Raw genomic sequence first — 14,835 nt, forward strand, 5'->3', positions numbered from 1 at the left:
TTTGCAAGCCCTGGCCAGATGGTGGAGGATGAATGTAATGCGACATGAATCCCAGGCTCCGGTTGAGGCCGCACTCATGCGTGCGGAACTTGGCTATTAGTTTCTGCTCAGCGATTCTGCGTTATCGCGTGTCCTGAAGGCCGCCTTGGAGAACGCTTACCCGGAGATCAGAGGCTGAATGCCCTTGACTGCTGAAGTGTTCCCCGACTGGAAGGGAACATTCCTGCCTGGTGATTGTCACGCGATGCCCGTTCATTCGTTGTTGCAGCGACTGCATGGTCTCGCCAATGTACCACGCTTCGGGACATCCTTTTCTGCAGCTTATGAGGTAGACAACATTGGCCGAGTCGCATCTTTCAGCATCTGTAGATGTCTGTTACTCTTCTCCTCGTCTGAGCAGATCCTGTGCATACGGAGGGCTTGTCCATAGGGGATGGCTTCTTTAATGTGTTTAGGGTGAAAGCTGGAGAAGTGGAGCATCGTGAGGTTATCTGTGGGCTTGCGGTAAAGCAAAGTGCTGAGTTGACCGTCCTTGATGGAGATGAGTGTGTCCAAGAATACAACCGATTCTGGAGAGTAGTCCATGGTGAGTTTGATGGTGGGATGGAACTTATTGATGTCATCGTGTAGTCGTTTCAGTGATTCTTCGCCGTGGGTCCAAAGGAAAAAAATGTCATTGATGTATCTGGTGTATAACGTCGGTTGAAGCTCCTGGGCGGTGAGGAAGTCTTGTTCAAACTTGTGCATGTCGTAGTTTCTCTGCTCCAGGACGTCTCGGCACTCTACACCAGCATCCCCCATGACAACGGCATTGATACAACAGCCTCAGTCCTCAACACTGACAACTGCCAATCTCCAGACGCAATTCTGCAACTCATCCGCTTCATTCTGAATCACAACGTCTTCACCTTCGACAACAAATTCTTCATCCAGACGCACGGAACAGCCATGGGGACCAAATTCGCACCTCAATATGCCAACATCTTCATGCACAAGTTTGAACAAGACTTCCCCACCGCACAGGACCTTCAACCGACGTGATACACCAGATACATTGATGACATTTTTTTCCTTTGGACCCACAGCAAAGAATCACTGAAACGACTACACGATGAGATCAATAAGTTCCATCCCACCATCAGACCCACCATGGACTACTCTCCAGAATCGGTTGCATTCTTGGACACACTCATCTCCATCAAGGACGGTCACCTCAGCACTTCACTTTACCGCAAGCCCACGGATAACCTCACGATTCTCCACTTCTCCAGCTTTCACACTAAACACATTAAAGAAGTCACCCCCTATGGACAAGCCCTCCGTATACACAGGATCTGCTCAGACGAGGAGGAGCGTAACAGACATCTACAGATGCTGAAAGATGCACTCGTACAAACGGGATATGGCGCTCGACTCATCGATCAACAGTTCCAACGCGCCACAGCAAAAAACTGCACCGACCTCCTCAAAAGACAAACACGGGACACAACTGACAGAGTACCCTTCGTCGTCCAGTACTTTCCTGGAGCGGAGAAACTACAACATCTTCTTTGCAGCCTTCAACACATCATTGATGAAGATGAACATCTTGCCAAGGTCATCCCCACACCCCCACTACTTGCCTTCAAACAGCCGCGCAACCTCAAAAAAACCATTGTTTGCAGCAAACTACCCAGCCTTCAGAACAGCGACCACGACACCACACAGACCTGCCAGGGCAATCTCTGCAAGACGTGCCAGATCATAGATATGGACCATTACACGTGAGAACACCATCCACCAGGTGCGCGGTACATACTCGTGCGACTCGGCCAATGTTGTCCACCTCATACGCTGCAGGAAAGGATGTCCCGAAGCGTGGTATATTGGCGAGGCCATGCAGACGCTGCGACAACGAATGAACGGGCATCGCGCGACAATCACCGGGCAGGAATGTTCCCTTCCAGTCGGGGAACACTTCAGCAGTCAAGGGCATTCAGCCTCTGATCTCCGGGTAAGCGTTCTCCAAGGCGGCCTTCAGGACGCGCGACAACGCAGAATCGCTGAGCAGAAACTTATAGCCAAGTTCTGCACACATGAGTGCCGCCTCAACCGGGGCCTGGGATTCATGTCGCATTACATTCATCCCCCACCATCTGGCCTGGACTTGCAAAATCCTACCAACTGTCCTGGCTTGAGACAATTCACACCTCTTTAACCTGGGGTTACCCCTATCTCTGGATCTGTAAAGATTCAATTACGTGCAAATGCTCGCATTCTAAACATTGTCTGGCATCTTTGACTTTGTCTATATATATGTTTCTGGAACATACCTCTCCATTCACCTGAGGAAGGAGCAGTGCTCCGAAAGCTAGTGTTTGAAACAAACCTGTTGGACTTTAACCTGGTGTTGTAAGACTTCTTACTATTTTAGCAGCCTGTGAGAAAGCACTTCAAAAAGTACTTGATTGACTGTAAAGTGCTTTGAGGCATCCGGTGGTCATGAAACGTGCGTGTCTTTTTTTCCTTTCATTTTGTTTTTGAGAACCCATGGCCTCATCTATGACAACATGGGGACACCACCACCTGGAGGTTCACTTCTAAGGCCGTCAGCATTCTGCCTTGGAAATATATCGCCGTTCCTTCACTGTCACTGGGTCAAAATCCTGCAACTCCCTCTCTAACAGCACCGTGGAAGTACATACAGCACATGAACTGCAGCGGTTCAAGAAGGCAACTCACCATCACCTTCTCAAGGGCAATTAAGGGTGGGCAATAAATGCTGGCCGAGCCAGTGACTCCCACGTCCCATAAAATGAATTTAAAATATCTTGACTTTATACATTACCTTTGATATAGACAAACATACCAGCTTGATATCTTTGAAAATTCATTTTATAACGTCTTAAACTTATTGGTCAATTTGAAAATGCTAGTTCCGAAGAAAACATTGTTTCACTGCCCCTTGTAACCTTGAAACGTATTGTCCCTGGGAAGAATCGCAGAATCATGTAAATGTTTTGGAGAGGCTACAGGGGAGTGTTATTGAATGGTTCCAGAATTGAAGGATTACAGTTGTGTGAATGGGGTAGAGAAACTGGAACTGCTCTCCTTATGGGTGGCCACGGTAACACAGTGGTTAGCACTGCTCCAGGGACCCCGTTTCGATTCCCGGCTTGGGTCACTGTCTGTGCGGAGTCTGCACGTTCTCCCCGTGACTGCGTGGGTTTCCTCCGGGTGCTCCGGTTTCCTCCCACAAGTCCCGAAAGACATGCTTGTTAGGCAATTTGGATATTCTGAATTCTCCCTCAGTGTACCCGAACAAGTGCCGGAATGCGGCAACTAGGGGCTTTTTACAGTAACTTCAGTGTTAATGTAAGCCTGCTTGTGACAATAATAAAGATTATTATTATTATCAAAGAAGGAAAGGCCAAGAGGAGTTTTGATGGAGGTTCTGAAAATTTTGAAAGGTTTAAATAGAACAAATAAAGAGAAAATGTTTCTAATGATTGTCGGGCCAATAATCAAAGGGCATAAATTTAGTGCGGTCGGCAAAAGAACCAGAGGAGACATGAGATAAACCTATTAATGCAACAAATGGGTAGGATTTGAAAAGCAAAAAACTTAATAGCATTCTTCAAAAGGGAATTGGACTTATGCTTAACGGAGAAAGGATTGGAGAGATATGGGGAAAGAGAAAAGGGGTGTGGAACTAACTCAACTGGCCTTCAAAAGAGCTAGCATAGTCCTTATATGCTGAATGGGCTCCTTCTGTGCTGTACAATTCAATGATTCTATGAGACTAAGGGCAAAATCTTCCAGTTCCCCGGCCGTGCAGCTAGCAAGCAATATAATTGGCCATTGACTTTTGCGGGGTCGTAGAATCCCACTGGCAGCCAACTGCGAGCTGCCTGGGCCACCGGAAAAAAACCCTGGGGTGTGGAGGTTGGTTCAAAAATCCCAGCCTCAGTTAGGAGGCTAGGGATAGTTGAGTTGACTTTGGACCATGATTTAAAAGGGGACTAGATTAAGTGAATGGGGAAAAGCTATGGTGGATGGAACCCATTGTGAGTAAGTGTTGGATCCTAGATCAGCGGAAGACAAACAGGAATATTTAAAAGAAATAAATTTACAGTACCCAATTCTTCTTTTTCCAATTAAGGAGCAATTTAAACGTGGCCAATCCACCAACCCTGCACATCTTTGGGTTGTGGAGATGAGACCCATGCCGACACGGGGAGAATGTGCAAACTCCACACGGACAGTGACCCGGGGCCGGGATCGAACCCGGGTCCTCGGAGCCGTGAGGCAGCAGTGCTAGCCACTGCGTCACCGTGCTGCCCCAGGAATATTGTTTAATGGTGAGGGAAGAAAGGCTGTGGAGGAGCAAGAGGTGTCCATGCACATCATTGGAAGTAAGAAGCCCTACAACACCAGGTTAAAGTTCAACAGTTTTGTTTTGAATCACTAGCTTTCGGAGCACAGCTCCTTCCTCAGGTGAATTAAACTGAGTGCTCCGAAAGCTAGTGATTCGAAACAAACCTGTTGGACTTTAACCTGGTGTTGTAAGACTTCTTACTGTGCTCACCCCAGTCCAACGCCGGCATCTCCACATCATCATTGAAAGGGTAATGAAATGTTGGCTTTTATATCAAGTTGGCTTTTATATCAAAAGTGATGAAGTGAACTACTTCTGAAGTGCTGGGCTAATTTCACCATTGTTATGAAAGACATGTTGGACTTGGGAGGGCGCCGGACAGTTCCAGCAGAACGATAGCAGAATTTTGAAAATCTATATATTATTCAAGCATTTTCGTAAAAACCAAACCGAAGCAGGAGCAAAATAGTACAACATTACAAATAACCAGAACCCACTCCCCCTTGCTCCGTACTCTTGCCCCCTCCCCCATCTCTGCCTTTCCCATTTTAAACCCCTTCCCCCCCACCTCCACTTTATATCCCCCTCCGGGGCTCCCTCCCTATCCATCAGCTCCTTGTGGACCTCAGACACCTTACCCTCCCCATCTCCCCCTTCGACAGCACCTTATCTTGAAACCCCAAGGGCAGCAATCTGGGAAAGGACGGCACCTCTCTCTTTACAAAATCCCGAACCTGCAGGTACCTGAAACCATTCCCTCTCGGCAGCTCACAGTCTTCCTCCAGGTCCACTCATTTCACAAAACTGCCCCCTACTAACAGGCCACGGAATCGCTCAATTCCTGCCTGTCGACACCTCAAAACCTCACTTCCAGACCCCCTGGAAACCGATGATTATCACAGATCGGTGCCCACACCCAGGCACCCTACCCCCATACCCACCAGGCCAACACCACTACTGGGCTCACAGAGTACCTGGCTGGCAAGAGCGGCAGAGGCACTGTTAACAATGCCCCTGAGCTGATTCCTCTACGAGAAGCCGCCTCCATCCGTCCCCATACTGAAACCACCCCAGCACCTCCCACAGATATTCTCACTCCACCCAGTCGAAAGCCTTCTCCAGTTCCATTGCCACTGCCACCTCCACCTCCTGCCCCTCCGGAGGCATCATAATCACGTTAAGCAGCCTCCTCACATTATCTCACAACTATCTCCCTTTCACAAGCCCCGTTTGGTCCTCACCTATCACCCCCTGGGCACAGTCCTCAATTTGTGAAGCCAACACCTTCGCCAGCAACCTGGTGTCCACATTTAACAATGATATTGGGCAGTATGATCCGCACTGTTCCGGATCCTTATCCTTTTTCAGTATCAGGGAGATGGATGCCTGCGATAGTGTAGGGGGGAGTCCCCGCATTTTCCTAGCCTCATTGTATGCCCTCACACCAGGCCCCAACTCCCCCCCCCCCCCCCCCCCCAAACCTTTTAAAACTACTCCGGGAACCCATCTGGGCCCAGGGCCTTCCCTGCCTGCATCGCCCCCATACACTCCATCACCTCCCTCAACCGGATAGCGACTCCCATCCTTGCGCCAACTCCTCGTCCACCCTGGGAAACCACCGCCCCATCCAGGAACCATCGCATCCGTCCTGCCCCCCCAGCCGGGGGCTCCGACTCATACAATCTCTTGTAAAAAGTCTCGAACGTCCCATTCACCGCCCCCCCCACCCCGGGTCCAGCACCACGCATCCCGTCTCTTTCTTCACTCTACCAATCTCCCTCGCTGCCTCCTGCTGCCTCAGCTAGTGGGCCAGCATCCTACACACCTTCTCCCCATACTCATATACTGCCTCCCCGGCCCTCCGCAGCTGCCCTGCCAGCTTCCCTGAACTCCATCTAAAGCCTCTGCCTCTCCCTCAACAACTCTGCCTCCGGGGCCTCCGAATACCTCCTGTCCACCCTCAGGATCTCTTCCACCAGTCTTGCCACCTTTGCCCGGTTCCGCTTTCTCCCTATGGGCCTGAATTGAAATAAACTCCCCCCCGAACCACCGCCTTGAGTGCCTCCCACAGTGTGGCAGCCGTGACCTTCCCCGTGTCATTCAGCTCCATATATCCCCGGATGACGGCTCCATCCCGCTCGAACACCACCTCATCTGCAACAACCTCCCACATCCAGCCTCCATCGCGGACGCTGCCCCCCCCCCCCCCCGCCTCAGGTCCATTCACAAATCCACCCAGTGCAGCACGAGGTCAGAGACCACGATCGCTGAACATTCCAAATCGACCTCCCCCACCAACAACGCCCTGCCCGCCACAGAAAAGTTAATGCGGGAGTACACGCAGTGCACATGTGAAAAATATGAAAATTCCTTCATCCCCGGCCTCCCAAACCTCCACGGGTCCACCCCCACCCCCCACCCCCCATCCCCATCCCCATAAACTCCATAAACCCCTTCAGCTCCTTCGCCACCTCTCACACCTTCCCTGACCTCGGGCTCGACCGGTTCAAGCTTGTTAAAATCCACCATGTTAAAATCTACCCCCATGATCAACCGGGGCGAGTCCAGGTCAGGAATCTTCCCCAGCATCCGCCTCATGAAATCTCCATAATTCCAATTAGGGGCATAAACGTTTACCAGGGCCACTGGCAGCCCCTCCAGCTTCCCACTCACCATCACGTACCTCCCCCCAGATTTATCACAATGCACCCTACCTCGCAACGTCACCAGCACTGCCACCCCACTTGTCTTCATGCCCAGTCCCGAATGGAATGCCTGCCCTCCCCATCCTTTCCTCAGCCTTGTCTGATCCCCTTTCTTTAAGTGCATCTCTTGTAAAAAGGCCACATCCGTCTTCAGATTCCTCAGGTGCACGAACGCACGTGACCGTTTGACCAGCCCATTCAACCCCCCCCCCCATTTTCCACGTGACCAGCCTGGTTGGGGGGCCCTCTGCCCACCACCCCCCTGCCAATCTAACATATCTCTTTCTGGGCCAGCTGCCGGCCCGTGTCACGTGACCCTCCCGGCCCACCCTCGGATGTCCACCATGATCACTCCCTTCCCAGCTGCTCCACACCAACTACATCCTTGTCAACGATACCAGAACTTAAAGGGTGTTACAACTCGCAAGTACATTATGGGGTGGCAACAATTAACTTCCCCGTGGACTTTGCAGAATACGAGCCCCCCCATTAAGGGGGCGAGGGAACTGTAAACAATGTATAATTGTAGGGTATATAAAGCCGGCCAGTTAGACACCGGCAAGGCACACCCAGTTAGGAACTACCGAGTGATGTATACAATAGTTATTATAAATAAACTACATTTCTGTGAACTACTCAGTTTGGACTCCTTTGTGACCTTATAAGAAAAGGTTAAGGGCAGCATGGTGGCACAGTGGTTAGCATTGCTGTCAAGGTTGCTGAGGACCCGGGTTCGAATCCCGACCCTGGGTCACTATCCGTGTGGAGTTTGCACATTCTTCCCGTGTCTGTGTGGGTTTCGCCCCCCACAACCCAAAAAGATGTCTGCGTGGGTTTCCTCCGGGTGCTCCGGTTTCCTCCCACAGTCCAAAGACGTGCAGGTTAGGTGGATTGGCCATGATAAATTGCCCTTAGTGTCCAAAAAGGTTAGGAGGGGTTATTGGGTTATGGGGATAGGGGGGAAGTGAGGGCTTAAGTGGGTGGGTGCAGACTCGATGGGCCAAATGGCCTCCTTCTGCACTGTATGTTCTATGTTCAGATTAGTGGATTTGCCACGCGAAATTGCCCCTTAATTGGAAAAAATAAATAATTGGGTAATCTAAATTTATTGTTTAAAAGGGTTAAGTTATGAGGACAGGCTGCAGGAACTTAGCATGGAATTCCCTGGAGCTTTGAGGCTTCGTTTGGGTTATTTAGTGACGTTGAAAACAATAAAGGCCTTTGATAGTGTGAATACAATTCAACATTTAAAAAAAATTCTGCTGGGAAAACCCAGAACACGAGGCATGATCTTAAAATGAGGGCTTGGCCATTCGAAAGTGAAATCAGGAAGCGGTTTTTCACACAGAGAGCAGTGGAAATGTGAAACTCACTCCTCAAAACGCAATGAATGCTGGGCTCATTTCTCAAGCCTGAGATAGGTCTTTGTTACACAGGAACATCAAATGATAAGGAGCCTGGGTAGGGGAACGAAGCTGAGGTTATAGAGCAGCAGTTTTATGATCGAATGGTTGAATGAGCTTGAGGGGCAGAATGGCAATATTTCTCGGCTGGTTTCGACAAAGCCCATTTAAATGTACAGAAATTTGTGGTTTCCTGCAGCGTATTTTCAAGGCCAAAGTATTTTTTTGCTTCTGTGCACTGCACGTGTAACTGAAATGGTAAACAGCTCCACCTAGTGGGGGTAAAGGGTTATTGCATGGATTTACTGCACTGTTCCTCAAATTACCCTCCAATTTTACAAGTTATAAAATGAATTGGTAGACTGCTAACAGGGGAATACTGTGATGTAGCCAGTCAATAATGGAAGTCGACGATGGAATGTGAGTATAGCGCCTAGCCAATGGTGGGACGTAGGAAGAAATGGATACAAGTGAAGGTAGAGTGGGAGGAATGCAGAGCCGAGAGCTGTTACAGAGCTGGAGAGTTTGAGGTAGGGAGGGGTTAGGCTTTGAGGGATGTAAACTGGAGGCTGTAGGCAACCTTGTAATAATGTGGTTAGCAAGGACAAGGATGATGTGTCAATTTGCTGAAGTATTAAGATTAACAAGGACAGGCATCAACTTGGACAGCACAGAAGCATGGGGGTTAGCACAATTGCTTCACAGCTCCAGGGTCCCTGGTTCGATTCCGGCTTGGGACACTGTCTGTGCGGAATCTGCACGTTGTCTGTGTGGGTTTCCTCCGGGTGCTCCGGTTTCCTCCCACAGTCCAAAGATCTGCAAGTTAGGTGGATTGGCCAAGCTAAATTGCCCTTAGTGTCCAAAATTGCCCGTAGTGTTGGGTGGGATTACTGGGTTATGGGGATAGGAGGGAGGTGTGGCCTCCTTCTGCACTGTAAATTCTATATCTATAACTTAATGAATTAGGTTTAACTTGGTGAGTTTAATGTTCTAAATTTTCTATCATTTGAGGAACCCATCCCCCACCCCCCCACCCCCCCCACCCCCCACCCCCCCTGCCCCCCCCCACCCCCCACCGACCCCCCCCCCCCCCCCACCGGCCCGGCCCGGAGCAGCCTTTGTAAGGCCTGCGGCAAAAAGGGAAACTTTGCTGCCGTGTGCCAGACCCGCGCAGTCGCCGCTATTGTTCCGACTCCCCCCACGTGCGACCAGTGGGGGCGCCGCCATCTTCCCTTCCTCGGACCACATGCAACCAGTGGGCGCCACCATCTTTCCCTCCTCAGACCACGTGCGGCCCGTGGGCGCCGCCATCTTGTTCGACCCCCACCACGTGCGGCCCGTGGGCGTGACGCTGCCATCTTGTTTTCCCCACGACACGTGCGACGGGTGTTCGCTGTCATCTTACCAGGACCCATGCCCCCGGGCACCTCATCGCCTGCCACCATCGACAACCAGCCGCGTCTCACCTCGGTCACGATTAACCAGTCTCGCTCACACAACCTGCCAACTGTTTCCACCAACGTGAAAATCGATGGGCACGAGATCTCCTGTCTGCTGGTGTCCGGGAGCACCGAGAGCTTCATTCATCTCGATACGGTAAGGCGCTGCTCCCTCGCGGTACACCCCGCCAATCAGAGAATCTCCTTGGCCTCCGGGTTCCACTCCGTGGTGATCCGGGGGTACTGCATAGCTACTCTCACTGTCCAGGGCGTGGAGTTCAGCGGCTTCCGCCTCTACGTCCTTCCCAACCTCTGCGCTTCCCTGCTACTCGGCCTGGACTTCCAGTGCAACCTCCAGAGCCTAACACTGAAATTCGGCGGGCCCCTGCCACCCCTTACTGTGAGCGGCCTCGCAACCCTAAAGGTCGACCCACCTTCCCTATTTGCAAACTTAACTCTGGATTGCAAACCCGTCACCACCAGGAGCAGACGGTACAGCGCCCAGGACAGGACCTTCATCAGGTCCGAGGACCAGCGGCTGCTTCGGGAGGGTATTACCGAGGCCAGCAATAGTCCCTGGAGAGCCCAAGTGGTATTGGTGAAAACTGGGTAGAAACACAGCATGGTCGTGGACTACAGCCAGACCATCAACAGGTACACACAGCTCGATGCGTACCCCCTCCCACGCATATCTGATATGGTCAATCAGATTGCACAGTACCGGGTCTTTTCAACTGTGGACCTGAAATCCGCCAACCACCAGCTCCCCATCCGTAAAGCGGACCGCCCATACACTGCCTTCGAAGCAGATGGCAGCCTTTACCACTTTCTCAGGGTTCCCTTTGGCGTCACCAACAGGGTCTCGGTTTTCCAACAGGAAATGGACGAATGGTTGACCGGTACGGACTGCGGGCCACGGTTCCGTACCTGGACAATGTCACCATCTGCGGACACGATCAGCAGGACCACGATGCCAACCTTGCCAAATTTCTCCACACCGCCACTCTCCTCAACCGAACTTAAAACAAGGAGAAGTGCGTGTTCAGCACGAACCGCTTAGCCACCCTCGGCTATGTGATCCAGAACTGAGTTCTGGGGCTCAATCCTGACCGCATGCACCCCCTCATGGAACTCCCCCTTCCCCACTGCCCCAAGGCCCTCAAACGGTGCCTGGAGTTCTTCTCTTATTACGCCCAGTGGGTCCCAAACTATGCGTTCAAGGCCCGTCCACTCATTCAATCCACTCTGTTTCCCCTGACGGCCGAGGCTCACCAGGCCTTCAACCGTATTAAGGCTGACATCGCCAAGGCCGCGATGCAGGCAGTCGATGAGACGTTACCATTTCAAGTCGAGAGCGACGCATCAGACGTCACTCTCGCCGCCGCCCTCAACCAGGCAGGCAGGCCTGCGGTATTTTTCCCCGTACCCTCCATGCCTCCTTAATTCGGCATTCCTCCGTTGAAAAAGAGGCCAAAGCCATTGTTGAAGCGGTGCGGCATTGGAGGCATTACCTGGCCGGCAGGAGATTCACTCTCCTCACTGACCAACGGTCAGTAGCCTTCATGTTCAACAACACCCAGTGAGAATGTGGAGATTTTAAAAGAACTTTTAACCCATATTGTGCACAGATCATTGTTCACTGTTGTTGATGGTTTGCTGGATTTTCTGGAGGGCAGAAATTCAGTAAAATAGATCTATCACAGGCATATTTACAAATGAACGTGGCTGCAAAATCGCAGCCGCTACTCACTATCATGATGCATAAAGGTCCGTTCCGACGTTCGGCAGCTCCCGCCAGGAACGGACTTTTGGGCTCTTTTAAGGGCCCCCAGCGGTACTTGCTAGACGGTTCCCGACGTGGGAAGGAGTCAGCAGCGGATCCCCAGTGGTCTATGGTCTGGACCAGGAGTGGGGCCAGCAAAATAGTGGTGGCAGCGCCTAAGAAAAAGCGGGGGAAGAAAATCAAGATGGCGGCCGGCGGAGGCTTTGAGGAATGGAGGCAGTGGGCGCAGGAGCAGCAGGAGACTCACCAGCGTTGTTTTCGGGAACTAAAAGTGGAGCTGCTGGACTTGCTGAAGGCTAATACGGACAAGCTGCTGGCGACGCAGACAGCCCAGGGGGTGGAGATCCGGGAGCTCCGGCAACAAGCCTCCGAAAGAGAGGCCGTGGCCCTCGCAGTAAAGGTGGAGATGCATGAGATGCTCCATAAGAAGTGACAGGAGCGGTTCGAGGAGATGGAGAACCGGTCGAGGCGTAAAAATTTGCGGATCCTGGGCCTCATGGAGGGGTCAGGCCTGGGGGCCTATGTGGTCATTTTGCTGAACTCGCTGATGGGAGCTGGGTCCTTCCAGGGGCCCCTGGAGCTGGAGGGGGCCCACAGAATACTGGCCAGGAGGCCCAAGCCGAATGAGCCGCCATTGGCGGTGCTGGTGCGGTTCCATCGGTTCGTTGACCGGGAGTGCGTGCTTAGGTGGGCCAAGAAGGAGCGGAGTAGCAAGTGGGAGAACACGGTGGTGGGGATCTACCAGGACTGGAGTGCGGAGGTGACCAAGCGGAGTGCCGGGTACAACCGGACGAAGGCGGTGCTCCACAGAAAGAGTGTGAAGTTTGGCATGTTTCAGCCGGCGCGTCTGTGGGTCACCTACAAGGACCGGCACTTTTATTTTGAGTCCCCGGAGGAGGTGTGGGCCTTTGTGCGGGCCGAGAAATTAGACTCTAACTGAGGGTCGGGGGTTTGTAAATAACTGTGTTAACCTTTGGTGGGAAGGGTCTCTGTTGTATGCTGCTTCATGCTGTTTGAAGCTGGTTGTGTGTTTCTAGGGCGGGTGGGGCGCTGTCTTTTTTGCGTGGGTTCGGTGGATGGGCTCAAGTTGGGGGGTAGACTTGGAGTGTGGGGAGCTGGTGGTGGGGGCCGACAAGGGGGGCTACCCTCGAGGAGGCGGGGTCGGGCAGGGGGAAAGCGCGGGCTTTTCTTTTGTTTCCCGCGCTGAGGGTGGATGGGGCGGGGTCGGAGCTGAGAAGCGCGGGCTTTTTTCCCGTTCGAGAGCTGGAGGGGGAGGAGGTGGGTCTGCTGATGGGTATGGGGGAGGAGAAGTAGTCGCACGTTGGGAGGGGTCGGAGGTGTGGCGGGAGCTGCTGGGGTCAGCAGAAGTTAGCTGGCTCACGGGAGTGCTATGGAGGGAGTAACGCGGCTGGGAGGGGTCCTAGCCTGGGGGCGGGGGGGGGGGGGGGGGGGGGGTACCGGGTTGCTGCTGAAATGGCCAGGAAGGAGCTGGGGTATGCAGGGGGGGCCGGGGTGGGGTTTGCCGCGGTGGGGAACGGCCTGGGGCGGGCAGGGGATGGGTTATGGCTAGTCGGCAGGGGAGGGGGGCAGGGAGCCCTCTGATCAGGCTGATAACTTGGAATGTGAGGGGGCTGAATGGGCCGGTCAAACGGGCCCGGGTGTTTATGCACCTGAAGGGGCTGAAGGCGGACGTGGCTATGCTCCAGGAGACGCACCTGAAGGTGGCGGACCAGGTTAGACTGAGGAAGGGCTGGGTAGGCCAGGTGTTTCATTCGGGGCTGGATGCAAAAAATCGGGGGGTGGCTATTCTGGTGGGAAAAAGGGTGTCGTTTGAGGCTTCAAAGGTGGTGGCTGACTGTGGAGGGAGGTATGTGATGGTGAGTGGTAAGCTGCAGGGGGAGCGGGTGGTGCTGGTGAAGTTTACGCTCCAAACTGGGATGATGCGGGTTTTATGCGGCGCATGTTGGGCCGCATTCCGGATCTAGAGGCGGGGGGCCTGATACTGCGGGGGGGGGGGGGGGGGGGGGGGGGGGGGACTTTAATACAGTGCTGGATCGCCCATTGGATCGATCCATGTCCAGGATGGGCAGGAGGCCCGCGGTGGCTAAGGTGTTGAGGGGGTTTATGGACCAGATGGGAGGGGTGGATCCTTGGAGGTTCGCGAGGCCGAGGGCCAAGGAGTATTCATTTTTCTCCCACGTGCATAAAGCCTATTCCCGGATCGATTTTTTTGTCCTGAGCAGGGGGCTTATTTCGAGGGTGGAGGATGCCGAGTATTCGGCCATAGTCATTTCGGACCATGCCCCGCACTGGGTAGACCTTGAGCTGGGGGAGGAGAGGGACCAGCGCCCGCTCTGGCACCTGGAGGTGGGACTGCTGGCGGATGAGAAGGTTGGCGGGTGGGTTCGGGGGTGTATCAAGAGGTACTTAGAGGCCAATGATAATGGGAGGTCCGGGTGGGGACGGTTTGGGAGGCATTGAAGGCGGTGATTAGAGGGGAGTTGATTTCCATCCGAGCCCATAGGGAGAGGGGAGAGCAAAGAGAGAGGGAGAAGTTGGTGGGGGAGATGGTGAGGGTGGACAGGAGATAAGCGGAGGCTCCGGAGGAGGGATTGCTGAGGAAGCGACGTAACCTTCAGGCCAAGTTCGACTTGCTGACCACCAGAAAGGCGGAACCTCAGTGGAGGAAGGCACAGGGAGCGGTGTACGAATATGGGGAGAAGGCGAGTAGGATGCTGCCGCATCAGCTCCGTAAGCGGGATGCGGCCAGGGAGATTGGTGGAGTGACGGATAGGGGAGGAAATGTGGTGCGAAGGGGGGTGGACATTAATGGGGTCTTCAGGGACTTTTATGGGATTTTTACCGGTCCGAGCCCCGGTGGAGAGGGGGGGGGGGGGGGGGGGGGGGAGGGGCGCTTTTTGGACAGGCTGAGATTTCCGAAGGTGGAGGAGGGACATGTGGAGGGGCTGGGGCGCCGATTGAGCTGGAGGAGCTGGTTAAAGGGATAGGCAGCATGCAGTCGGGGAAGGCGCCGGGGCCGGATGGGTTCCCGGTCGAATTTTACAAAATGTACGCAGACCTGCTGGGCGCCCTGTTGGTTAGGACCTTTAATGAGGCAAGGGTGGGGGGGGGGGGGGGGGGGGGGGGG

The 14,835-nt window shown here is 53.3% G+C and overlaps 1 long non-coding RNA gene across 2 annotated transcripts in view; it reads left to right on the forward strand.

The window, feature by feature from the left end:
• Positions 1-14,835, forward strand: part of LOC119971905 — an 85,480-nt gene that overhangs the window by 39,066 nt on the left and 31,579 nt on the right. The window contains exon 1 of one of the 2 annotated variants that reach the window (XR_005461943.1): positions 8,782-8,885. The exons of the other annotated variant lie outside the window; for it this stretch is intronic. This is a non-coding gene — a long non-coding RNA (uncharacterized LOC119971905). Of the gene's footprint in view, positions 1-8,781; positions 8,886-14,835 lie in introns of those variants that run through there. 2 annotated transcript variants of the gene reach the window in all.

The sequence above is a fragment of the Scyliorhinus canicula genome, chromosome 9 (genome assembly GCF_902713615.1).
Source record: "Scyliorhinus canicula chromosome 9, sScyCan1.1, whole genome shotgun sequence".
In the NCBI taxonomy this organism is placed as follows: domain Eukaryota; kingdom Metazoa; phylum Chordata; class Chondrichthyes; order Carcharhiniformes; family Scyliorhinidae; genus Scyliorhinus; species Scyliorhinus canicula.